The sequence below is a fragment of the Lepidochelys kempii genome, chromosome 11 (genome assembly GCF_965140285.1).
Source record: "Lepidochelys kempii isolate rLepKem1 chromosome 11, rLepKem1.hap1, whole genome shotgun sequence".
Taxonomy (NCBI): domain Eukaryota; kingdom Metazoa; phylum Chordata; order Testudines; family Cheloniidae; genus Lepidochelys; species Lepidochelys kempii.
The window spans coordinates 14,429,894-14,455,271 of record NC_136390.1 but is presented as its reverse complement, the minus strand read 5'-3'; the positions used below and the strand labels follow the sequence as shown (position 1 = coordinate 14,455,271).

The 25,378-nt window shown below is 40.0% G+C and overlaps 1 long non-coding RNA gene across 2 annotated transcripts in view; it reads left to right on the top strand.

The window, feature by feature from the left end:
- The first annotated feature begins 8,099 nt into the window (after positions 1–8,099).
- LOC144930948 (uncharacterized) overlaps positions 8,100–25,378 on the top strand; it is a 238,306-nt gene continuing 221,027 nt past the window's right edge. For both annotated transcript variants that reach the window (XR_013636462.1, XR_013636463.1), the window contains exon 1: positions 8,100–8,345. This is a non-coding gene — a long non-coding RNA (uncharacterized LOC144930948). The remainder of the gene's footprint in view (positions 8,346–25,378) is intronic.

Here is a 25,378-nt window from a genome sequence, read left to right as displayed (position 1 = left end):
GATGCATTCAGTAGAAAATATTAGCATACATTTCTTAAAGTCCAACCCTGGAAGTCATAACTTCAAGGCTTGGAAATAGTTACACGTCAAATATTAGATTCAGGCTGTTAACTTTTAACAAACCAAACAGCTTTTTTTGATTGAATTTGGGAATTTTACATTCTAAAAGCCTCCAGTGCTGCAATGCTAAGCCACAAAGAGATGATTTCCTTTTTATTTTATACACCATATGCAAGTCTGCAAAACTAAGGACATAGTGGAGTGAAGATGATTTTGTCTCTTATTGAGAAAATAACTAAAAAATGAATCATACCCATAGGAAATAACCCAATGGAAAGATTCTCAGCAGATGTAAATCAGTGCAACCAGATCCTCAGCTGGGGTAAGTCTGTATACACCAGTTGAGGATCTGGATCATTGTTTCTGCTTATGAAGAACAAAATTAAATTTCTAAATAAGTACTGTTGCTTTAAGGCACACACTTTCACTTTCTGTTCCACCTTTTTCCTCCCCCACCTTGCATTTCATTTGTGAGAAACCCCCATCTAGCTTATTTACATGTGAAAACACTTGGAGCATCATGTGGTGAGGTTCCAGGGCAGACACTGAATCCTATTCAATTCTCATTTCCTCCCTGACAGTCACCGTTGAATCAATCATGTTTTCCATGCCCTCTTTATGACCACCTAGGAGATCCCAAATCACTTTTCATCTAGTGTGTCAATCACACTCAGACCATGTCCACTTTTCATTACTAACCACTATCATGTGACCAGCTAATCTGTCACTTTCTGACAGCGGTTAGTGTGCCAATTGATTTAATTAGCAATCAATTAGCTTGTTACTATTGGAAGTAATTACCTTTTATAGAGAAAAGAGTGCAGCTGGCCACAGCCATAAAACTGCACTAATAAAACTGCATTTACCGCCCCTTCTCTCCATGCAAAGTCACTAGCACTCAAGGGCTAGCAGAATTATTAGTGACATACACATGCCTTGAAGAGTCCTAGGGGACTTTTTTTTCTCCTTCTTATACTGAAAGACTCTTTCATGAAGAGGCCACCTTATTTATACTTTCAGAAAAAGATATGATTAAGGATAGTGTTAACATTTACATTATTTACTTCAACAGTGGCTTCAGTCACGAATGTTTGCTAATTAAAACGTACCTTAAGGCATGTATATTTTGAAATATGTCTGCATTTCGAATGGCAATTTAATTTTAAAAGTTCTCAATTACTCCCGTAAAAACATGTGATGTATGTGTATACCAATAAGTATTGTTTTTTGCTAGGTGGGTGTATATGAATGTATAAAATATACACAAAATTTTAGTTTCTTTTGGAATCAAATCCAATCCTAATCTTTGGAAATTCTGGAAGGATAGAGGGAAAGTGCTATCATGCTGTTTTCTGTTTACAGTTGGACTTAAAATAGTTATTTTCTCTTTGATATGTACACTACCACATCCATATATTTAAAATCTATGATTTTGCCATTTCAAACACTAGGGCTGTAGTACATATCAAACACTTGTGCCATTAAATTCAACCTGCAAAATACTCCCAAGGCAGACAATGACGCGCTACATTAGTTCTGTGGTGAACAGAAGAGTCAGTAATGAGATGAGTAAGTAGACTTGTACTCCATTCATCATCCTGTTTGCTTCAATATAAGTGTTCTTTTATCAGCAGTATTGGTACTGATGTCATCACATGAGGCATAAATCACAGCACAAGTGACAGTGTCCTATTACGGGTCATGGTCTAAAATCATTATTGACAAATTAAAGACCACAGTTAGCCATTTTCCCAGTGTACCCTCATTTGTGATATAGTTTGTACCTTGAGAATAGGCTGCAGAATAAATAGTCATTGAAAGTTCTAAATAGTTGTGTATATTAAGGTACCAACCACACAACAATTTTTAAAAATGGTAAGGAGCCATGCAAAGGCAAGGACATTACAAGTTAAACTGATCCCAGTCAGAAACTCATTTTTTGGGCCTCATTATTAAGGATAATAGAGAACACACCATCTTGTGCCAATCTGTAATAAGCATTAGTTAGTAATGCTAGTAACGTCTACAGTAGATGGGATACATTCATCCTTGGCTTAAATAGGTACAGCCCCCACTGAAGTGGATGTGAGTTGCACCAAGTGATGCCAAGGCTGCATTTGGTCTGTTGGTCTGGATGGCATTGCTCCTAGTTTATACCAGTGTGAAAGGAGAAACAGCTTTTTGAAGTATGTTGTCTGTGCTTTTCCTTTCCATAACATGGTTCATTATTCTATAGTGTACTTCACAACTAGTATCAAAAAATGTCTTACAGAGAAAAGGCTAGAGCTCATGGTGCATTATCAACTCTAACCCCTACACCAGGGGGCTGCCCTGTCCCATTGGAGTGGTCTCTGTGTCCTCTTTAAAAAGGTGTAGCATGAACTCCAATGCCCAGATGATAGCGCCTGCTGGTGCAGAAGTAGGGTTATGGTGGTGGTCTGACCCCATCTCTTTGAGGAGAAGGCTGGGGGTGGTGGTCTGGCCCCTTCTCTTCGAGAAGAAGGCTGGGGTTTGTGCTGCCTGCTGAGATTACCAGTTGTGGTGCTGGCTTTTTGTGATACAGATACCAGTCTACTACGAACTAGCTTGAGGTCACCAAATCATTTCCTATAGGCCTCTGGAACAATCCTAGGATGGTAACAAATTGTGGTCACTAACTGTCTGAGCTAGATTTGCACTGGTGACCGAGAGGTGAAAGATTCCATTATATACTTACGGTAAATGAGTCATCCACTTCCAGGCACCACTGGACCAGTTAAAAAGGAAATATCATGGCCCTTGGTTCAACTTCGCACCTAAAACCCCAAAGTGCCGACTTTCATACATACAGGGATAATTAGTTGACATAACTTCCTCTGATTTCATCCATTTTAGGTTTGGCTGTTGAGCCTGAAACTCCCCCCCAATTTCCCAAGGATTAAGCAAACTTTGAGATTTCAATGAGCTACAAACCCTACCCAGCCACTCTCCTTATCTCCAGTTACTGGGGAAAAATCCTAAGGGACAAACCAATGCCTGGCCTTGGAAGGATTCTGAGACTAGTTTTGCCTGTATGCCTTTCACCACCCCCTCTCGTTCCAAGGGAGAAGGCATCTGAGCAAGGAGTATGTTTCCCATCTATCAGTTATAAAATCTTGAGGTCAAAGTCACCCTGGTTTAAGCAAGTTCCAACCTCATTAACTGCAATGCAATCATGCTCGTCTATGCCAGGCCTGAATTTTGCCTTGGCTATAGAAATTTTGCGGATTAAGATGTGAAAGGGTATTAATGTATGCTGCCAAACATAGTTCTGGCCTTCCACCGTCCACTAATGATGTAATGACTGTCTAGCTGGGGTGTGGCAGGAAAAGAATGGGATGGTTAATGATAGGCTCTGTGTTACAACATTCTCTCTGTGAGGCCACTCTTGGCTCTTAAATACATTCAGCTCTGTAATCACGCTTATTATACAGTGTAACTCTTTATAATGCTTAAAATGCTTGCCAAGTGCGGTGTTATAACGAAGGCGGAGTGAACACTGTTATTGATAGGCACTGATTTAAAGAAAGCTTACCTTTTGTGTGTGTCTTGATTTGGAAAAATTTTCACAGCTCTACCACAAACTTTAATACATTTATCCTCACAACTCCCCTGTGAGGTAGGAAAGTAATATTCTCTCTCAATTTACAGATGGGAAACTGAGGCACAGAGAGATGACAGGTATGGTTACACGAGAAACACTACCATTGCACAGCTGCAGACACTTACTACAGCAACAGACGGGGTTCTTCTGTAGCTATAGTAAATCCACCACTCCAAGAGGCAGTAATTAGGTTGATGGAAGAATTCTTCCATCAACCTAGCAGTGACTACACCAGGGCTTAGGTCACCTTAACTACGTTGCATGGAGTGTGAAATCTTTCACAGCCCTGAGTGATGTAGTTGAGCTTACCTAGAGCAAGGACTTGAACCAGATGTCCCAAGTTACTGCCCTAACCACTAAACCATACTTCTTGGTTTCAAATCTACTTATGGTTGCAAAATAGTTATGGTTACAAAACAATTTCCATTATAATTCTTTTTTTTTAAGTTCATAACTATATTAACCTTTGGAACTGAAAATTGAAGATGTTGAAGAAGCTTGAGTTAAAAACATAGAATTAAATCCCCATGAACATTTTTGAGTTTGAAGGAAAGTGTATTTCTTCGCTCCTTATTTAAATGGGATCTTCAAAGGAAGAAAAAGGAGAATGTACCATTTCTGTTTCTCTGTCGTGATGACTTTGTCTTGATTTATTACTTTATTGATGGTGCTGCTGGGGTTGTGTTATCTGCAGATAATTGAGGGAGTCTGTTTATTTTATTATTTGTATTTTTAAGAGTTTGCCACAGATTTTGTTCTGTGTTTGTGCATCATGTAGCACCTGAGTCTGCGACTAGGGCTCCTAAGAGCTATTGCAATTATTATTATTTAATAATAACTAACAATAATAAATATTAAATAATAACTATTTAATAATGAATAATTATTATTATTTACTATTAATAAAGGTGGACATAGAGTGGGGTGGATTTTTAATGTAATTTTTAACAAGTATTTTTATTGCATTTATTTATTTTTCATTTTTTTTCAAGGTCTTATTTTCTCCTTTAGAAATCCCTATCCTGTCTAGCCCGGAAATTTCTATGCTAACCAGAGAACGAGACAAATAATGACAAGAGAGTGAAAGCTGAGCAAATGAGCAGGGAAGGGATTTACAGGAAGACTGTTTCAGGCAGACTATTTTAATTTTTTGTTAGGTTTTTTTTTTAACCACCTATTGAACTTGAATGACTAATGAACATTGTGGATAACTGACACTTTTGTTAAAGGTTTAAAAATAATTCATTGGTGGCGTATAGTGTGTATTCTGACACTGAAACCACACCAACCATCCCAAAAGTACAATCCCCTGCCACTCTATACTAAAGAAGCCATCCAAGACACTGTAAATAAATCATATGGATTTAGGATAGAGGGTCTGCATTCAAGATTCAGGTAGTGCTAAGATTTCAACTGGACAGTGCACAAATCTTGTAAGCTGTTCTTATATTTCAACCCCAAAGGTAGAAACTCCTGGAAGATTAGCTGATTTCACCAGACTTCCACCAACTTGGTTAAAATGTCATGATGGAGATTCTTCTTGTGATATTTCTTCTGCATCTGAACTGGAAAATAGGTCCTTTTTCATTTCTGGATCCAACCTAAAACTCAGACCATAGACACGGTGTGGGATCTGGGAATTTCACATGCGGTTCCACCTCTGCTTCCTCAAAAAACCAAAATCAAAGGGGCTTAGAAATGAAGTTCCATTTTTGTCCCATCTATAAAGTGCACACTGTGCCACGTCTTACTTTTAAACTTGAGTCCGTCAGTTTCAAAGCACATTTGTGGCTGACAAACTACAATCACCACCACCACCAAACAACCAGCAAAAATACTTAGATAAAAAATTATGTTCCGCTACAGAATGATTTGCCTAAAATGATGAAAATCTCCTTAAATAATGATATTGTCAGTTTCCAGCTCCAACTTTCTCCATTATTGATAGCTTAAAATGCAACTTTTTAAGATTAAAAATCATAGTGGAAAATTCTTATGAGTCTAAAGCATGGCTAGCAAATCTGCTTATCACTGCATGCATACATCTATATTTAAAATGTGCTAGAAATTATAAAAATGTATGGTATTTGGAGCTTGGAACAACTTGTAAGACTATCTGATTTTTCAAATGATGGAAATAATTTGCTCATATTGAAGATGCTTTTAAAAGAAGTCTATTGTTTGTTTAATAATCTTCATAGATCATTTTTTTAACTTCTTTTAAGCCTGTATTACAGTAATCAAGAATTCGACACTTAAAATAATTGGCAGAGAACAGAGAAAAAAAGTAGTATACAGGGTTACTAATACACACCAGGGTTTAAGCTGACATGAATTTTTATCTTAATTATCGGACAAATTTGTACTCCCACTATTTAATTCAATTTGCATGCATCGGTAGACACTTATTAAAGGTAATATTACATCTGTCATTTTAAGACTGGTGAGAATTTTATCATATGAGCTGCACAAAACAGCCACTCTATTATGTAAAGAACTCCTTTATAAAGCTTAAAATAACTAGTATTGCATCCTGATTAACTAATTTTGGGGGGGGAATCTTCTTTGTGGCATTATTATATATATTTCCTACTGGCATGTAGATATTTGTCCAGTGTAAGCTGTTTCAAAGCAGAACCTATGTTCAAAGATGCTACACAGTCGTTAATGCCTTACGCTTAAAAAAAAAAGGGAATAAATGTAAACTGATCCCAAATTAAATTATTGTAGAGGTGTATATGTTGAGCCAAGATTTTAAAGATTTTTCACATGAATTGTACTGTCCTGTATCTACAAAATATACCTGTCAAGTCAGCCTGGGCTAAAAGGATGTAATTCATTGTTTTTCCTTGGGACAAAGTCTTAGTATATTGTACAAAACAAGGAGGTAGGTAGATTTCCACACTACTGTAAGTCTGCCGTTCAAGTAAAAAACAACAACACAGTAGTTACCATGGCACCAGCCTCATTATCCTGCACATCAGTACAGCGGCTTAAATACACGCAAACACACCCTTTAATGTGAACATCTTTTATGAAGGTTAATTTATAGTTGTTGAAATTAATAAATGGTTTTTGTGGGTTTGTTCTGTGAAAATTATTTTAAGGATTCCGTGGAAAGTTTTAATTTAAAAGTACAGCTGTATTAAAAGAATAAAAAAGATCCTGCTAGGAAGAGAAATGTAAGAATAGGAATAGCTGGTGTGCCTATGTGTTAATTCCTTTTTGTGCCACCACTTTTCAGCTTATGTTACACTATAACAACATTATCTTACCAGCTTGATTATCTTACTTGTGACTTGCAGCAGTTAACCTTCAGATCAGTTGGCCAAAAAAAAAGTGTCTAGTGTTTATTGTGGGACACAATAACAAGGTAATACCTCTGTCTTAGTAAGGAAGTGTAGCTTTTTTAATAAGAATAACCAATGGCTCATAAAGTACAGGTCACAGGCCAAATTATGCTATCAGCGAGACACATGGACAGCTCCCATTGACTTCAATATATTGGAAAACTGACTTAAATGGAAGTTTCACTCATTATTAATTAATTATTGTTATTATTATTTTATTTATTATTTGTGGGGAAGTTGCCTAGGAGCCCTAGTCATGGACCAGGACCCACCTTGTGTTAGGCGCTGTATAAACACAGAACAAAAAGACTCTGCCTACCCCAAAGATGGTAACTTAGGGCAGAACTGAGCTCTCATATGTTTGAAATGTAGTTGTGTGTTAGTGACAGCTGAAAGATTCAGAACATCAACTAGCAAACGAGTGGATCAACATATATCTTACCTGTGGTGTGTTTTCACTAATAGGACTAGTCAGCATATCCCTAGCCACATGCAACTATTGATATATATGCTAGATGTTGATTTTTCTGTAATGATATATACATAAGAGTATCAGATGTTGGTGCATGACATTAATGCAGTAATTCTAGCCTTTGTTTTTTTAGGGGAATTTTCTAAATGGGACTGCATATTTTGCACAAATTAGTTTCCAAAAGTAGGTATGAATTGAATGTGTGTTTCATGACAGCTGGAAGTTAGTACACTTTCAGCTGATGTAAATATTTTTATTTTAACTCGATCAAGAAAGGGAGGGAAAAAATGAACAATTCAGCTCCACTAACAGGAAGTTCTTGGAGACTTCTGTTGAATAATTCTAAACTACGCAAAACAATCCAGGAATTGAAACACTCATTGGATGCTGTGTCAAAGAACAGTCCATCAATCTCAAAAGAATGATAAGAGAACAGGTTTTTCATGCCTGTGCGTTGGTAGGGAGCCAAATGTGTGTTGCCATTTGATGGTAAAATCAGTGTACACCTGTTCCTACCAGCTGGCAACATAACTGATGTCAGAGGGATATGTCATAGCAATGCTAGTCCAAACTGCTCGCTGTGTCTGTATGACAGTCAGAGAAGACAGAAAGAGGAACTTGGGGACCAAAAGAGGCGGAGTTTACAATGCTGTTTCAGGGACACAGATGTGTGAAGAGTGTGATAAAAGAAGGAAACATCTGAGGGAATAAGCTCAAACAAAAAAGCAAATGTCATTTGCATTATGTAATTACGGACAGCCATTGACTGCTTTGTAATAACACTCGGTAGGGCAAAGTTAAACCTACTGTGAGTGCTAAAAAGGCCTCAGCTTGAAAAAAGGTCAGTGTGAATTAGTATATATTTGTGGATTAATTCTGAATGTTCATAAATTGTATAGCCTAATGGTACTGGTGTATAGTGAGAATGACACTGGTGCAATTCAAATAGGATTAATTCAGAAAGGACTAACATCTAGTTTGTCACAATAATTTGTGGTGAGCTAAGGAAAAAAATATATATATATATGTATACTGTATTTTGCATGTATGTGTAACATGTAACGTGCACGTGTGTCCCACTGTGTTGCATTTATACACAAAATATTTTAAAACAAAATCATAAACCACTTCCTAACTGAAATGGCACTGATTCTGTTATTTGATAAGTAACTGATTTATTCGTTCTGCTATAGTTTTAAAAAAAAATTATATGCTGCAAAATCCTCAGCTGGTGTAAATGAACTATGCTGATTTACACCAGATGAGGATGGTGTTGCTTAATATATTAAGTAGATGTTTTGTAGTGTGTCTCTATATCCGCATGTAAGTGTAAAAGTGAATAGCTTCTGGACTTCTGTGCTCAATGTCATATTTGATGGCATCTATGAGAAAAATCTTCAGTAGGAGAGGGGCAATAGGGCTTGTGGTCAAGTACTGGACTGGGGCTCAAGATGATCTGGATTTAATTCTCAACTCTCCTACAGACTTCCTGTGCAATCATGGGGCAGTCACTTAATCTTTATGCCCCCAATTCCTCATCTGTAAAATGGTGCTAATAATCCTTTATTTCTCCCATCCTTTGTAGATGTTACTCTTTGGAGCAGGGTCTCTCTCTTACTATGTGTATATACAGCATGTTGCACAATCTACTTTAGATGGTTGTTGACTATTTTTAATTCATTGTACATCAGATTTCCTCCTTATTTTTAGGGGAATAGAAAGATTGGGCACTGTAGATTCCTACAGCAATTAAAGGATTTATCTAGCAGAAACTATCTGCTGAATTCTAGGTTTTGGAGGTCGGCAGTGCTTAATTTGTTCCAGGGCTAGCTGGGGCTAAGCCCTGGCATCTCTAGGCTTGGTAGTTCATAGCCCTGGCACCTCTGGACATGCTGCATCAGTTCTGAATGTAAAAAAAATTCATAGCCCCAGCATCTCTTTCATTACAAATGAACCACTGGACATGGGACAAGGTCTCAAATTCAGGGAGACACAGCCAGGATTGCTGTGTAAGGCCAAACAAAAAACATCCCAACACTGGAGAGCAGTAGATAGAGCTGCTCATGTTTTTCATTCAAAAGGCTGTTTTGTTTTTTTAACAAACATGGCCTTTTCATCAAAATTGACATTTCCACATGATGTGTGTGCTTTTGGCAACTTTATTTTTGTTTGGGGGGTGGGGTGTTGACAAAATCCCAAACCCCCAAAATTAAACATTTTGGGTGTCTTGGCAAATGAAAACCAAAACAATTTAGCTGAAAAACAATTTTTTTCAATTTCTCAACAGAAATCCAAAACCTTTGGAAGAAATTTTTGGATAAAAACAAAAACTCTTTTATCTTCCTCAATATTTTGCAAAAACAAAAACTGTTTCCTGGCCAGCTCTAACGATGATGGAACAGAGGTCTGAGAGCCCACATAAATGAGCTCACTATCTCCTATATGCAGCATCCTTCAATGCAGGAGTCCCTACTCGTCCGTTATCACCAACTCCGTCATGGCATGACCTTATTTTTAGACCTTTAAAAGTATGTTCATGTGAGAGTGAGGATTACACTGCTCAACCCTTCTCTATTGCCCTGATTGCCTGGACTCCCCAGGCTGTCATGAAAGGGAAGAATTCCATTTGTTGTGGCCGGGCTGCAAGAAGAGAGATCTGCAGCCTAATGTGCCCATTTCTGAGCACCAAAGTAGAGCTGTCAAACCAGGGAGACACAATCAGGCCACATGGTAACTTTCCACAATGGAAAGACCCCACCCCAAGTTAAGACATCATCAGTGCATCCTCTGATTTAATCCCCCCGTGTTTCAGCATTATATAGCTGTCACTGCGGGAGAGGGGCAACCTTGGAAGAACTGCTGTGGCTTTCTAATCCAGAAGCCCTATGCTGGTTACTTTAACCAGCAGCTCATATTTTAATCCAGAGGCTGTTTGACCTGTTGTATCTTGTTTTTTGTTTAAGGGCCAAATAAAGCACAATAAATCTTTTCCATCTGGGGCAAGCACAGCGGTTTAAGGAAAGAAGAAATAAAAGGAAGGAATCTGAAAAGGGAGGAACCTAAATTTGCATAATGTGATCTTTATAGCAGCTGTGATTTTATTTGCATTTGGCACTATCTATGGTGACAGGAAGGAGCCTGAGTGCAGAACTGGCAGGAAAATTCTGTATGAGTAAGGAGAGTTGAGGGTTCCTTGATCCAGTGCAGAGGCTTTGTAACCTCCTGTATGCCATGGAGAACAGCTCTGTGAGAGACCTCCAGCTCCTCACCTGTGTGGGTATGTGCGGGCTGAGAGATGCACAGGCAAGGCCAGTGGATCCAGGACACTCTGTCATACACACTTATGCATGCTCTGCTGGAGGACAATTCCTCTTTTCCCCTCATCCTCCATAGAGTATTTCTGTCCCAAGCCTGTCCAGTGGCTTTGGCATGGAGGGGATGATTTGGCTTTGTATACTCTCCTGCGGCTAACACCTTTTGTTCCATTGAGCAAAATGGAGCAATCTGAATACATTGTGAGCTTTAAGCAGGAAATATATGAAGGCCTCATGATTGATTATTTGATAGCTGCGCAGATGCTGCATGTCACCACTGCAGATCCATGTATTTGCTGAATAAACCTCACTGCAGAATGAAAAAATGTCCATTTTGGATAAAAATGTGATGACAGAGGTTAATTTGTCCTCTTTCCTAAAGTGCTTACCCATTATGTTTTAATTATGCAGTTTCTTAGTGCTATATCCTCCCCTATAGTGTATATAAAAAATGCACAAAGTGAAAAGATGCACTAAAAACTACTGTCCTGCAGAGCAGCACAAAAACATGCTAGGTGACTTTGTGATGAGAACAGCAGCAAATGTGACTTTAGTGAAGCTCTGGATAAGAAGATGCAATGTTTGCCTAGATGTGGTTAAAGCTTGTATATTCCTTGGAGATCCTATACATTGCAGAGCACATGTAACCAGAGCAATCAGATATGGTTTGAGAGAGCCCTGTTGTTCTAGGTAGCAGATGATATCAGTCCAGAGATGCACAAATGTGCTACAAATATAGGACATGATGAGTATAGGATAGCATAAAATGCTGCGTACAATGTTATTAATTGGAAACTATAGTCAGACACATAACATGTCTGTCTTGCAGAAGGCAAATCCAGACTCATACCCACAAGAATAAATTTAATACCGTTCATATGCAAAGCTATAGCAGATAACATCATGTGCAATCTAACAGCTCTTGCAGAAATTTACACTAGCAGTAGTATGGTGGCCTTAAAGAAACACACCATCACCGTAATGGAGGTTAAAATCAAGCTATATTGTGCTGGTAAGAGTCATAGATGTCTAGTATAAACTTGAAATGTGATAGTACTCAATATGACTGAAAGGTTCTGCCATCTGAATTAGCTAGCAACCCCAACTCTCGGAGAGCTCATGTCACTTCAGAGCACAGTATGAAACCAGGAGGCACTTTTTTAGTTCGTGGTGTATTAGTGTGTGTCCAGCCAGAGCCAGCGAGGAGACAGGAGCACTCTGAGTTTGGAACATATTTCCACTGTGTATGATATAGAAGCAAAGGAAAAATGATTTAATATTAACAATCACAAACAATATACAAGGAATGGAAATTCTCTCTGTTAGAGATGAGCCCAATCTTCAAACCCAGATTTAAACCCTAGATTTCACCATAGTTTGGAGGAGAGGAGGCTTAGACTTAGGGTTTTGGTTGACGACTATGTCTAATTATAGGGAAACAGTAGACTCTCTCTGTGTAAAATCCTGGTCTCATTGAAGGCAATGGGAGTTTTGCCCATTTCATCTTCCATACTTGAGGTTTCAAACCAGCCTATAAGTTCCCTATAACTTTGGTTTGGAGAACTGGTTTGGCCTGAATGTTGCGATATTTATTTTCAAAGCAATAGAGTTTTACTATGAAAACCTGAAAAATTCACAATTTTTTTTCATGGAAAATAAAAGATGTTTCTTGGCCAGCTGTAAAAAGAAATAGAGAATGTTTCTGGTAAGATGCTCAGATACCTTGATTGTGTGGGCCATATAAGTATCACAGGAGTTGGAAAAATATTAAATTGTTCTGAAGTTATTGATAAGGCTACATTTTAGTCACGAGTATTTTTAGTAAAAGTCATGGACAGGTCATGGGCAAACAAAAATTCATGGCCTGTGACTTTTACTATATATCCCTGACTAAAACTTGTGGGGGACAACTCGGGGGGGACGGGACGGCCTGGGGGGCACTGTGGGAGCTTGGAGGGGGTGGCCTTGGGGGTGCTGCGAGTGTTGGGGGGGAGAGTTGGCGGGGCTGGGGCAGGCTCCCTACCCGGCTCCTGAGCTCCATGTGTTGCCTCCGCTCTGCCCCAGGCTCTGGTTCTGCAGCTCCCATTGGCTAGGAACTGCGGCCAATGGGAGCTGCGGGGGTGGCGCCTGCCGGCAGAGGCAGCATATGGAGCTAGGAGCTGAGGGAGGAGAGCTCCTGTCGCCCTTCCAGGGCGCCCACCCCAGGTAAGCACCTCCCTGCACACCAACCCCCAGCCCTGAGCCATCCCACATACCCAAACTCCTGCTGCTGGGGTGCAGGGCAGGGGGGGGAAAGCCCCTTGGCAGGCCGAGCCGGTTTGTTTACCTGCTGCATCCGCAGTTTGGCCAATCGCAGCTCCCACTGGCAGTGGTTCGCTGCTCCAGGCCAGTGGGGGCTGTGGGAAGTGGCGCGGGCCAAGGGATGTGCTGGCCACCGCTTCCCGCAGCCCCCATTGGACTGGAGTGGTGAACCGCAGCCAGTGGGACCTGCAATCTGCCAAACCTAGAGATGCGGCAGGTAAACAAACTGGCCCGGCCCACCATGGATCTTACCCTGGCAGGCCACATGCCAAAGGTTGCCACTCCCTGACTTAAAGCTTTCCATATAGCGAAACATTCTTGAACCTCACATTTCAGTTGTAGTTGAAGAAAATGAGTTGTAGTTAAGGAAAGTGAGTTACAGTATTTCTTGTGGACAATTTGGAATCCAAGGAATTATGGTCCCAATTTTACTCACATAGGAATGGAAGTTTTTGTCATTGACTTCAATGGGAGCTGGCACTATATGCATGTGTGAACAGATTGCTTATAGAAAAGGAGGACTTGTGGCACCTTAGAGACTAACCAATTTATTTGAGCATAAGCTTTCGTGAGCTACAGCTCACTTCATCGGATGCATAAAGTGGAAAATGCAGTGAGGATTTTTTATACACACAGACCATGAAAAAATGGGTGTTAATCACTTCAAAAGGTTTTCTTTCTTAAACACCCATTTTTTCATGGTCTGCGTGTATAAAAAATCCTCACTGCATTTTCCACTTTATGCATCCGATGAAGTGAGCTGTAGCTCACGAAAGCTTATGCTCAAATAAATTGGTTAGTCTCTAAGGTGCCACAAGTACTCCTTTTCTTTTTGCGAATACAGACTAACACGGCTGCTACTCTGAAACCTGTCAGATTGCTTATGTGAGCTTCCCATTGACTGATCACAGCTTAGAAGGAACATAAAGATATTTCTGTAGGTGACGGTGAACAATGATCTTCCTTTAGTTCAAGAGGTAGAACCCTCTGTGTTTGGAGCTGAGGGAGCAGGATTTATGTTTGTTACAAATAGCATCTGCTTATGTGGGCAGTGTAATGCCCTTAATTATTAATATCCTTGCTTTTAATTTCTTGGATTTTGTAAATGAGGTGTTAGGTAAGAAGACAGTCTAATCTGATCATAATTGCTTTTGTCCTACCCCTTTCTCCATCCTATATATGGAATTTCTATGCCCCCCATTACCTGAGCGCCTCGCAATCTTTAATGTAGTTATCCTCACAACACCCCTATGAGATAAGGAAGTGCTGTTACCTTCAATTTACAGATTGGGAACTAAGGTGCAGAGAGATTTAGGCCCAGATCCTCAAAGGGAGTTAGGTACCTAACTCACACTGATTTTAGTAGTAGATCAATGGGAGTTGGGTACCTGAATTCCTTTGAGGTTCTTGGGCTAAGTGACATGCTGAAGATCACACAGGAAGTCTGCGGTAAAGCAGGGACTCAAATCCAGACCTCTTAAATCCTAGGCTAGCACTCTAACTTCCAGACCATCGTTCCTCTTCCATTGTTACGCTCCTAAATCCTCTTGTTGGACTGGTCTTTCTGTGGATTTTGAGGACTTCTGAGCAGGGAATCTATATAGGTATAAAAAATAACAATAATGGTCACAAGGTAATTCTCCTGGATTTTGCTTTCTGTGTTAATCTGCACGCTCGTTCTGACTGTCCCTTCCATTTCTCCCCCTATTCCACCACCTCTGCCCCCACACATACACTATGGCTTTTTGTTCAAGAAACCTTTACAAAATAAGCAGACCTAGCCTTTGGCGCCCATAACGTCTGTATTAGTGGCCCACTCCCTGATTGTAGGGACTTAAAAATATGAAGGATTCCCTTTGCTTTCATTTTATGGAAGGTAAATTTCTTGTTCTTCCCCATGTGAAAGTAGCATTGGAAATGCAACGTGAGTGCTGGCGGTAGAAGTCTGTCACTTTGTCATTTTTCTCTGAAAGTTACAGATCATTCATTGTTCACCCCCAGGACAGGCCTTCGGACATGGATGGACTCAGACCTTTACATTTTTGTGAATAGCCTGAGACTGATTTTGTAGCTGTGAGCGTCTGATGTTACTAGGGTTGCTCTAAGCTTGTTTTCTGCTGGACAGAAATATGGTCTTTGGCAGTTCATTAGAGTGAGAGGCAACATGGGCTAATTGAATAAGCACAGGTCTGAGAACTATAGGTAGATCCCTGTGCAGATACCAAAATTTGGATCCACATCCGATCCCCATCCGACTCCTGATCCGCACTTCACCTTTCATACATATCTGCATCCACACACACCCCAGTACCCTATCTCACTGTTAGAGCCCTTCATGGATCCAAAAATTTGGATCTGCATCTGATCCATGATCTGCAAAGATGATAAACAATACAACTGCATGTGCACCACGAATATAAAGCAGATGTCTGCAGATTTGCAGGCTGTAGCTTTAGGCTCTTGGAGTGTTCTAATTCTGACTCCTTCTGTGAGCTGAATCAAACCACTCAACCTTTCTGCCTACATGTCCCCATTTATAAAATGGAGGTTCCAATACTGAGATACCCCAGAGGGGTACTTTGATATTTAATTGTCTAATATTTTAAAGAGTTAAAATTACCAGAACAAACCCACACCCCTCCAGGTCTCACAGCTTATGTGGGTAGCTGGCCATTGGAACCCATTTTAAGCAGTGGTCCCCCATCCCTGGACCCCAGCAAAAGCAGATGGGTTCCATTTTGCCTGTGAAAGGAGGCTAGAGCTGATCCCAACTCCCGCTACCACAATCTTTTTCTATACATAACAGTAGTTGTTGTTGCCCTCAAGAATCCTCTTATTTGTATGCCCCAAAGTCGTAAGTCTGGTCCTGAGCATAATGATGTGCATATAGAGGACTGGAGTTCATTATTGTTTGTTAGGAAAGGAATACAGACCATTGTGTTAGAGGCCCATCCAAACATTCCCTATTGGTTCTGGAAATGAAAGAGAGAGAGAGAGAACCCAGTTGTCAACAGCCCCTTGTCCCCTTTGGCTATTTCTTTTAAACAAGCACAGGAGCTTGCTCTGATGTTCCCTATCTTCTTAATACCTCTTTATTTCATCTCCTGCTGAAGGCTCAGCTCTCCTAAGGGATGCCTTTTCACCCTTTATCTGCTCCCAACCTCCGTTGCTTGCATAACACAGTGCTCTGTAATAAAAGAAGAGTTGGTACCCTTGGGGACATTTTCTGTTAAATGCAACTGACTGTACTCGCCGTCCTGATAGTCTATCTCTATCTGAAGCTCTAGTGTCACCTAATTACATTTAGGGGTGCAATTATTATTTGTATCTGGGCAAACCACATGGAGTTTTGTTTTATGTTACTTGTTTGTAACTTAACATGACACTTAATAAAAGAGCTCTTTAAATCACTCAGTATGAATAATCATCACATTAACTGGGAAATTACATGTGCAAAGTATCGGTCAGTGGAATGAGTCTTAATGAAATTCAGGCAGGAGCTGCAGACCCGAGAATGAACAGCGCCCTCTTAGTAGAACAAAGTTCTATTTCTCCTATAAGGGCTCAGAGATTCAAACAATAAAATAGTGATTTAATAGACTTTAAGTCAATCAGGAAGATACAATAACATTAATTAGCCTTTTGAGTTTAATTCACAACCAATCCTGTTGTCTACTTATTTATGTTCTAAAGTGGCCTTGATTAAATTTTTAATATTTCACCTCAGCTGAAGATTCATTTCCACACTGACTGGTAATTTTCTCTTATATAGCTTGAAATTGTACTCCAGATAATTTTGCACAGTAGTATATCTACATGTCAGGATCATTGGCTGCTATGTTGAATGGCTCTTCAGAGCTGACAACTGGATAATAGCTTTACTTTCAGCCAGCAGAGGAAGTCAAGAGCAAGAGTGTAGAGATAATGTGAATATAATTCATTATTCAAATATGCAAGTGATGAACTGAAAACAAAGAGGGAAGAGTAATAATGGTGTCATTATTTTTATTACTCTTGTTTTGCAAACGTAGCGTGAAACATTAAAGTAGATCTTTGAGAGATTCTGAACTGTACAGTGACAAATTTACTTTCTTGAGAATATTGATAAAAGGAAAGTAGAGCAGACAGGTTTCTGCAGAAGGTATGTTGTGCTGTTAGTTGTGCTATTAAATATTTTCTTGTTGCCTTTTTGCTTTTTAAAATTCACATCATTAGTTACCCCTTAAAAGCCTGATCAGTGACTGGAAAAAAACTGTATTGTTGTTCTTGTGGGTCTTTTTAGTTAAGACAATCTTCAGAGCTTTTAAATCTTTGTAGCATGACTAACAAAGGCCAAATAGGCAGTTTACATAAAGCTTTTCTTGAGAGAGGAGGAATTTGCATGTGATTGCAAAATATCCTCCATGAAAGCCGCATCTGTACAGGTTTTAATGGAATGAGGAGCTGAAGAATGCAAATTTGATATATGAAGTATACTGCTCCCCTTCTGTAATTATATTATATGTTAGCACTCCACCTTTCATAGCATCTACTTTGCTCCACCCATACCTCACTGAAGGTCATTCTAGAAACTGCTGCTGTTGTTTTAAAGATAAATATAACACAGTGAATTTACATACTGTTTTGCAAATATAGATTACACACATTGCATGCTCATCTTATGATTATTTATACTGTAGTAGCACTGGGAGGACACGACCAAGATCAGAGCCCTTTCGTGCTAGGTATTGTACGTACACATAGTAGCAACACATAGTCCCTCACCCAAAAGCTTACAGTCTAAGTAGACAAGACAGGCAAAGTAGGAGAGAAAGGAAGTGTCATAATCCCCATTTTGCGGATGGGGGGACTGAGACACAGAGTGACTGTGTGACTTGCCCCAAGGTCAAACAGGACATCTGTGACAGAGGTAGGAGTTGAACCCAGCTTTCCTCAGTAGCAGTGTGGTGACTTTGCCATAAGACCATCCTCCCTTGGTTTAACAGGCAACCTTTTTACCTCTGAAGTGAAAAGCTTTATAAGAAAGCTATGCTGCCCTCATATGCATCTTTACATGGTAAACAGTTTAATGAAGAGAAGGAATGCTAAAATGACTTGAAAGAAAAGCTGTCTAATGTTGCCATTGATAGTAGGTCTGATTCTTTTTCCACAAGAGTTTTACACCAATGTAACTCCCCTTGTCTCCTGATTTACAGGAGAGACTCTCCTCCCGTGCACACCCCCCTCCCATGTCCATACTCAGCATGGGGTTTGTAGACCCCATTACAGTTCCTTTATCTGGATGATTTACCTGTAGCAGGGATTGGCAACCTTTGGCACATGGCCCGTCAGGGAAATCCACTGGTGGGCCCGGACGGTTTCTTTACCTGCAATGTCCGCAGATTCGGCCGATTGCAGCTCCCACTGGCTCCGGTTTGCTGTTCCAGGTCTATGGGGGTCTGTGGGAAGCAACGTGGGCCGAGGGACATTGTGTTGTGCTAAACAGCTTCTTATGGATGGTTAGACTAGGGAAAGAAAATGAACGAAAAAATGAGAAAGGAGATAAAGGGACATGGGAGGGTGAAAAATGGCCAAGGAAGTGAGAAGAAGAGTTATAGGAACTAATCTTTTGCTGACTGACATTTTGAGTGAGTTCATTTCTAGAGCTGTGTGAATAACTGATTTGTTTTCAGTTCGCTGGCCAAACTGAAAAATCATGGGGGAGGGGAATTGTTTTGGGTTGACCAAATAATTTTTTTTAAAAATTAATTTTTGAGGTGTTTTACCTTTTTTATTTATATATTGTTTTTTAAACAGAAATAAGAGGAGAGCAGTAAAAAATAAAAAACAAAAACAAAAACAAAACTAAGTAAAGAAAGGCAGGAGGCAGGCAGAGAGGGGAAAGGACAGTGACATCTCTATTTTCATCTGCTAGAAATTAATTGAAGGTTTCTAAAATGTTAAAACAGGTGGGGTTTTTTTCAAATTTGTCTAATTTTTCTCTTGCCTCCTTTACAAATAGTATTGAAGTACAATTCTAAACAACAGCTCATTTCAAATATTTTCAAAACAGAACAGTTTTTTTTCAGAATTTTTCCATCGGTTTTACCTATTTCTGCTCATGACATTCTTGAAGTATGACTATTTTCCAAATTGTCATGCTCTGTTCTATAGAATCCTGATTAGCTTGAGTTACATTGCTCCAGTTGCACACACGGGTGTAGTCAACAGTGTATAGATGCATGGAGAGTGTGATATGTGAGATATTTTCACAAGTACGAGATGACCCCATAACTCACAAGGAGTCTACAGATAGAGATTGTCTACCGCAGACTATGATTGCTTAATTTATTTCTTGAAATGTTCTTCTCACCATCAGCAAGAAGAAAACTAGTTTTATGTGCAAATCCAGTGCTTTTAGTTGCCTGCGGCTGAGGCAAAAGCTGTCTCTTTCCACCTCTTCCTCATGGGATGTGGGAAATTAGTGTTACGCTAATTCTTATATTTTCATGTGGATTATTAATAAGATGTTTGAAGAAGAATGCAATAGGTTTATCATCCTGGTGAATATAATATGAGGGATATTTATTTTTTTAAATATAGAAGTAACAATTCATATTGTAATCATCACAAAACAGTCATAATGTGAATACATTTTTGGCTGTTAATACTTACTCTTTGGTGCATAAACAATCCCATTTGAAATTCTAGCTTCCAATGATGCTAATCTTTCACTGGAAAAACTTATTTGCAAAAGAGGAAGAATGAATGGTAGGTAAGCGGAATGGATTTCATCTGTTGGAAATAACTGCAAAACTATCAGCACTAAGGGTAAAAATACTTAATGAGTATTACACTAGTCAGCACCAAAAACAGTGAGATACAGAATTGCATTTGCTCTGTCATAGAGATGACTGACATTTAATTATTGTCTATTTTTGTGCTGATAATTTTATTCTTATCATTCATTGTTAAATCCTTTAGAACCCCAAGGAAAAAAATGAGATCAAGTGACAAAAATGAGATAATGAAATCATAGGCAATAGAATAAAACCATATCTTGTTGGTAAGAGGTGATTCAGGAGAGCGGGTTATTTTATAGGGCTGTATAAGCTCCATAAGTGAATCTGAATTAAATGTGTTGATCTCACAGAAAACCCCTGGAAAAGGCTTGGTGGTTTTAAGTGAGCTGACTTGTTAGTTGCCATTATACACTACAAACCTCATGCAATGATATAAGATTTTGCAGACCTCAAAAGATGGTGAACTTAAGTCTTACTGGGGACAAAAAAAATTCTCTTTCCAGCTCACTTCACCTTTCTGCTGTTTGTTCCCTTTCAGCTTTTTGTGAGATTTCTTGGCAGCTAGTTTGTCACAGAGACTGTAAAATCAGAATCTATTTTTATCATTTTTAGCGTCCAGCCAAAAAATGGTTTCCCAGCCTCTTTTGCCAAAAACTATATTGACTACGCTAGCCTGATTCAAGCCTTTGAGCCATTGCATGTTACTCTACAGTGTGCAATATGTGATGGTGCTAACGTGAAAATGTTCCAAACTTACTTTCTAATTGAGATGGTAAAGTTGTTGTAAAAGTTGGAGATGCAAGGAGTGAAGATCAATTCAACATGGATTGGGCTGATCCAAGGCAATTTGCCAAATAGCTTAAAATGACTTCATGGCAGTTTTATGGCAGTGAAAACAATAACTCAGTTTTATCGGCGGTGTAATGAAAACATGATATATACACATAAAAAGGAGAAAGGCTGAAAATAAAGCATACTACATATGCATTTGCTAACTTAGTAAACAAGAACATTACAAGTCTGTGGTGGGGTATACAAACCCCATACTGTGCCTGAAGCGGTTAAAAAGCAATACTGGGCCTATGTAGCCCTGCCCGTACGGGCCTACTGAGCATGCTCCAGCTGCAGCAGTGGGTTAAAAGGTGCTCAAAATATCAGGGAAGGGGTGGTAGGCAGACTGTAGGAAAGAAGGATACCAGCCAGAAGACTACATAGCAGGTCAGGCCCTTGGTAGTGCCTTCTCCACTCACTTTAAGAAGAAGTAGGTCTTGCAGGACCCTGCTCCTTTGGAAGCTATTGGCTATTTGGACAATAAGGGACATGCCCCGGACTGAAGGAGCATAGAGGTAGGAAGCAGCCCAGGGTGGCAGATTTAGGTTCGAGATGGGGAGGAACCTGCTGATTTTACTTCCCAAAGGGTGAAGAGGAAGGGCCTTGGTCCCCCTACCATGTCCCACTTAAGGGCAAAGACCCAGATGCAGGGGGAGGCCCAAAGGCTCCTCGTCTGGGGACACGAACTGGGCACTGCTACTGCACCCCTGTCAGTGAGACAAGCGGTTGGAGGTCAGATGTGCTAACCACTACACCACCTGCCCCTCCAAGCACACTATCACAGAGACTTTGAGTAGATCAGATGGTGACCACTGGCTTAAACATTCCTTTAATACCCTAGCTCTCATATAGCACTCTTCATCAGTAAGTCTTAAAGTGCTTTTCAAAGGAGAGAAGCATCGTTATTTCATTTTCAGATGGGCAGAGGTAGGGGAAATGAGGCACTGGGAGGTGAAGTGACTTTGCCCAAAGTCACCTAGAAGGCTAGTGGCCAAGCCAAGAACAGAACTGACGTCTCATGAGTCCCCGGTTAGTGCTCTATCTGCTAGGCCACGTTGCCTCCCATATTTATTAGCTTACAAAAAACAATTCTCCCTCCCGCCCCACACACCCTGTTGGGATAGCTGTGATCTAATGAAATGAGCACCGTCTTGGGAAATGGGACACCTGGGTTCTAGTCCCAGCTCTGCTACTGACTCTCTATGACCTTAGGAAGTCTCCTCAATACTCTATATCAGTGGTGGGCAACCTGCGGGCCGCAGGTTGCCCACCACTGCTCTATACATCTTCCACATCTATTAAATGATGCTACTCAGCTTTGTAAAGCACTTGGGGATCTATGGATGAAAGTACGGTGTACGTTCGAAGAACTATTATCATCATTATTCTGCTGCAGATCGTTATTATAATACAGCTGCCCATCTAGAGAGTCATAGGATACAGTTATGTCCTACTGCTGTGCTGGACTTTTTAACAGTGGCATGGTAGGTTTAATGAAAGTCATGTGTGCACAGAGTGTTCTGCTTAAGCCTCACCTTCTTGTGAGAGGGGCAAGGGAATTGTGTCTTCAAAATCTGAGAAACAACAACTGAATTCAATGCATGGAAAAACCTCTCCAGTACCTAGTTCTCCCCCTTCTCCCCCCCAGTAAAACCTCTTCTTGCTGAACTGGAAACTTAAGCAAATAAGTGGTTGCCATCCAACCTAGGACTATGCCACATACCTAACTGTTGGAATAAAGAAAAACAGACAGGAGCATTATTACTTACATCCCCACTCAAGGCATATGCTAGTGCCTGTCTGTCTTATTGTGTGGAATATTAGGCTAGATATTTTTATGTATAACCTAAGGCTGTAAGTCTATTTATTATCCTAAGATTTTTGTACAGTACCCATCACTGTACTATCTAAGCATTTTCCAGGTAAACTAGCTCTCCATAGCCTAGTGGACTTCATGGAGCCAACTGTTCTTACACTCTTCTGACCTGCTTGGGATGGATATACATTTGGGTGTGGGGGTTTTGGTTATGCAAAAAGGTGGAAATCCTGGTGAAACCAGGATAGTACTTCAGGCCACCATGGCAGAGAACCACTTTGGGGACCAACTTTGCACTCAAATAATGAATGGATATAGTCTCTTGGGCTCAAATCATACATCCCATCTTCCCAAAGTGCCCACATGGTAATTATTGCCAGAAAGGAGAGGTAATGGAAAAAATAAATAGGAATGTGATGGGAGCAAGAGCTCTAAAATCAAAGGGTTAGATGTGTAAGGAGTCAAGCCAGCAAAGCAAAGAAGGTCGCTGTATCTAGGATAAGGTTCTCTTTGTTTACGGCTTCATTTTCACTAAGTGAAAGGATGGTTAATTCCAGAGCTCCTCTCACTGATAGTGGAGGACTTCAGAAACCCAGAGTAAACCTTTAAGAAAGCTAATTGTCTTAGGTGAAGCAAAGAAACCTCAAAAAATCTGTCAACAGGCTGCACCTTATTAGGCTCATTAGTGAATCAACAGACAGTTGTATGTAATAGACTAGGCTATTTAATTTTCATTTGTTCCTAAATCATAAAGTGATGTGCACTTCGCTATTCATACTGTACTTGCTGGAGCCCAGAGATATGCTAATGAATATACAGAACAGGAGATCCCACCCCACTAATTGCATATGTGCATGAACAACCCTCTCTTGGTCTCTTAGAAAAATCCACTGAAGAGCTTTTGGCTTGTATATGTATCAAACTGGTGTGGAGTCAGAGAGCTCCATGGGCATCTTTTTCATCCTTAGCTTTAAAATATACAGCAGCAAGTGGAGGGAAGGTGGATGCATAGCTCAGAATTGTCAATCAGATGGATGTTTTAATTAAGGAAATTCAAAGACTCATTGAAACACAGTCATAAGCAATTTGGAAATTTCCAATTAAGGACAAACATTCTAGGGACACTCAACGTTTGTGCTGTTACATGAAAAAGGACCTTTGTCCTTAGCTGGATCCATACTATGATGAATGTTCTTCCTCTTTTGCAAACAAACTTTGCATTCATGTGTCTTTTATGTTGTCAAAATCATAGTTTTAAGTGTTTTTGTTTGTTTAAAACCTAGTGTTTGTTTAAAACTTAGTGTAAGTCCACAATGCTAACATGTCACCCTCAGGCAGTTTAAACTTTCTAACCTATTGACATTTGCAAATTTGCCCACATCAGCTGGAGTTTTTGACAGGGGCTTCCTCCCCCCTGTCTTTAGGAATTAAGTCTGTTAATTTACTCCCATGGTTTAGTCCTCTGAGGTCTCATAAATATATTATTAACTTTTTAAAACTAAAAAATCGAGAGAAATTGAATTGAAACAAACATTGCTCTGGCATTTGCAATGTTTTAAAATGGATTTTTCACTGGTAACTGAATCCATAAGCCTCATTGCTGGGAATAGGAGGGGAATGAATCTTTGTCTTCTTATTCTATGGCAAATAGCTTCTGGGCCTGCTTCTCCACTTTGCTACCCCAGGATTGCACCAGTGTTACTTAACCAAGTTACACTAGTTTATACCACTGTAACAGCGTGGGGAATCGGACCTATTGTGGATGCTTTTCCTCATGTGATAGTTACAGATGAATGCGACCCAAACAACATGTGAAGCTCAATTCCAAGGTTTAAAAGTACTTCCATACATTTTTTCCCATACAGTTTTTTTTACAGTAACAATGTTACTAGACTTTTGTATAATCCTAGAGCAAATGACTATTCCGATTTTTCCAAAAAAGAAAGAGGCTAAGACGTACATCCAAAAAGGTACTTAGCGCACCTAAGTTCTGAGATCTGCGGAACACTGTAGACACCCAAACTCACTCGGCATCTAAACTTTCAGGGCAAAAGTTCTATTGGTGCCTAAGTTTCTACCTCTGAACATGCTCTGCTGCCTCAGGTTTCCAGGCATCTAGAGTCTAGACTATCTCTCACCTAAGCCCCAGAGTGATCCATGAACGGGGAATGACAGGGGTTCGTCTGCCTAACATGCATGCGGGGCCCAATCTGGTGGGTGTGCTCAGAGGCCCATTCAAAATTTGGCTGCTGGCAGAGCTGCTGTCCAGTGGTTAGAGCACTTGCCTGGGATATGGGAGACCAGGATTAAATTCCTCCCTCTCAGGAGAGTGCTGTAACTACTGAGCTATGGGATATTTTGATGGAGGGGTGTTTCCTAGTCTCTGTTGAAGCTGTTCCACTGTGAATAAATAGTTAATCATTGAGCCAGAAAGAGAGAGAATGTATCCAGTGGTTAGGGCATCCATCCGGGAGGTGGGAGACCCAGGGTCCCGTCCCCTGTTCCAATTACTTTGGATCAGCCCTTTACGGCCTGTATACAAGGGGGCCTGCCACTTTTAGGCCTGAAAGACCCTTTTCAATTAGCCCCATCCCACTACACCTGGGCAAGGTGTAAGACTTAAATGGAGAAAAACCCAGCAGATGGGTTAATGCCCTGAGAGGAAGAGCGGTGTGGCTCTAGTTAGATTTCTAACAGGGCATTGTGCATTAAATAGTAATTTATTTCTAACTAATAGGTACAAAAATGGGTTATGTGGAACTTGTTTCCTAGATCTTACATTAGATCTAATCCTCTGGGATGGTAAAGAATGTACCAGTGAAAGGAGATC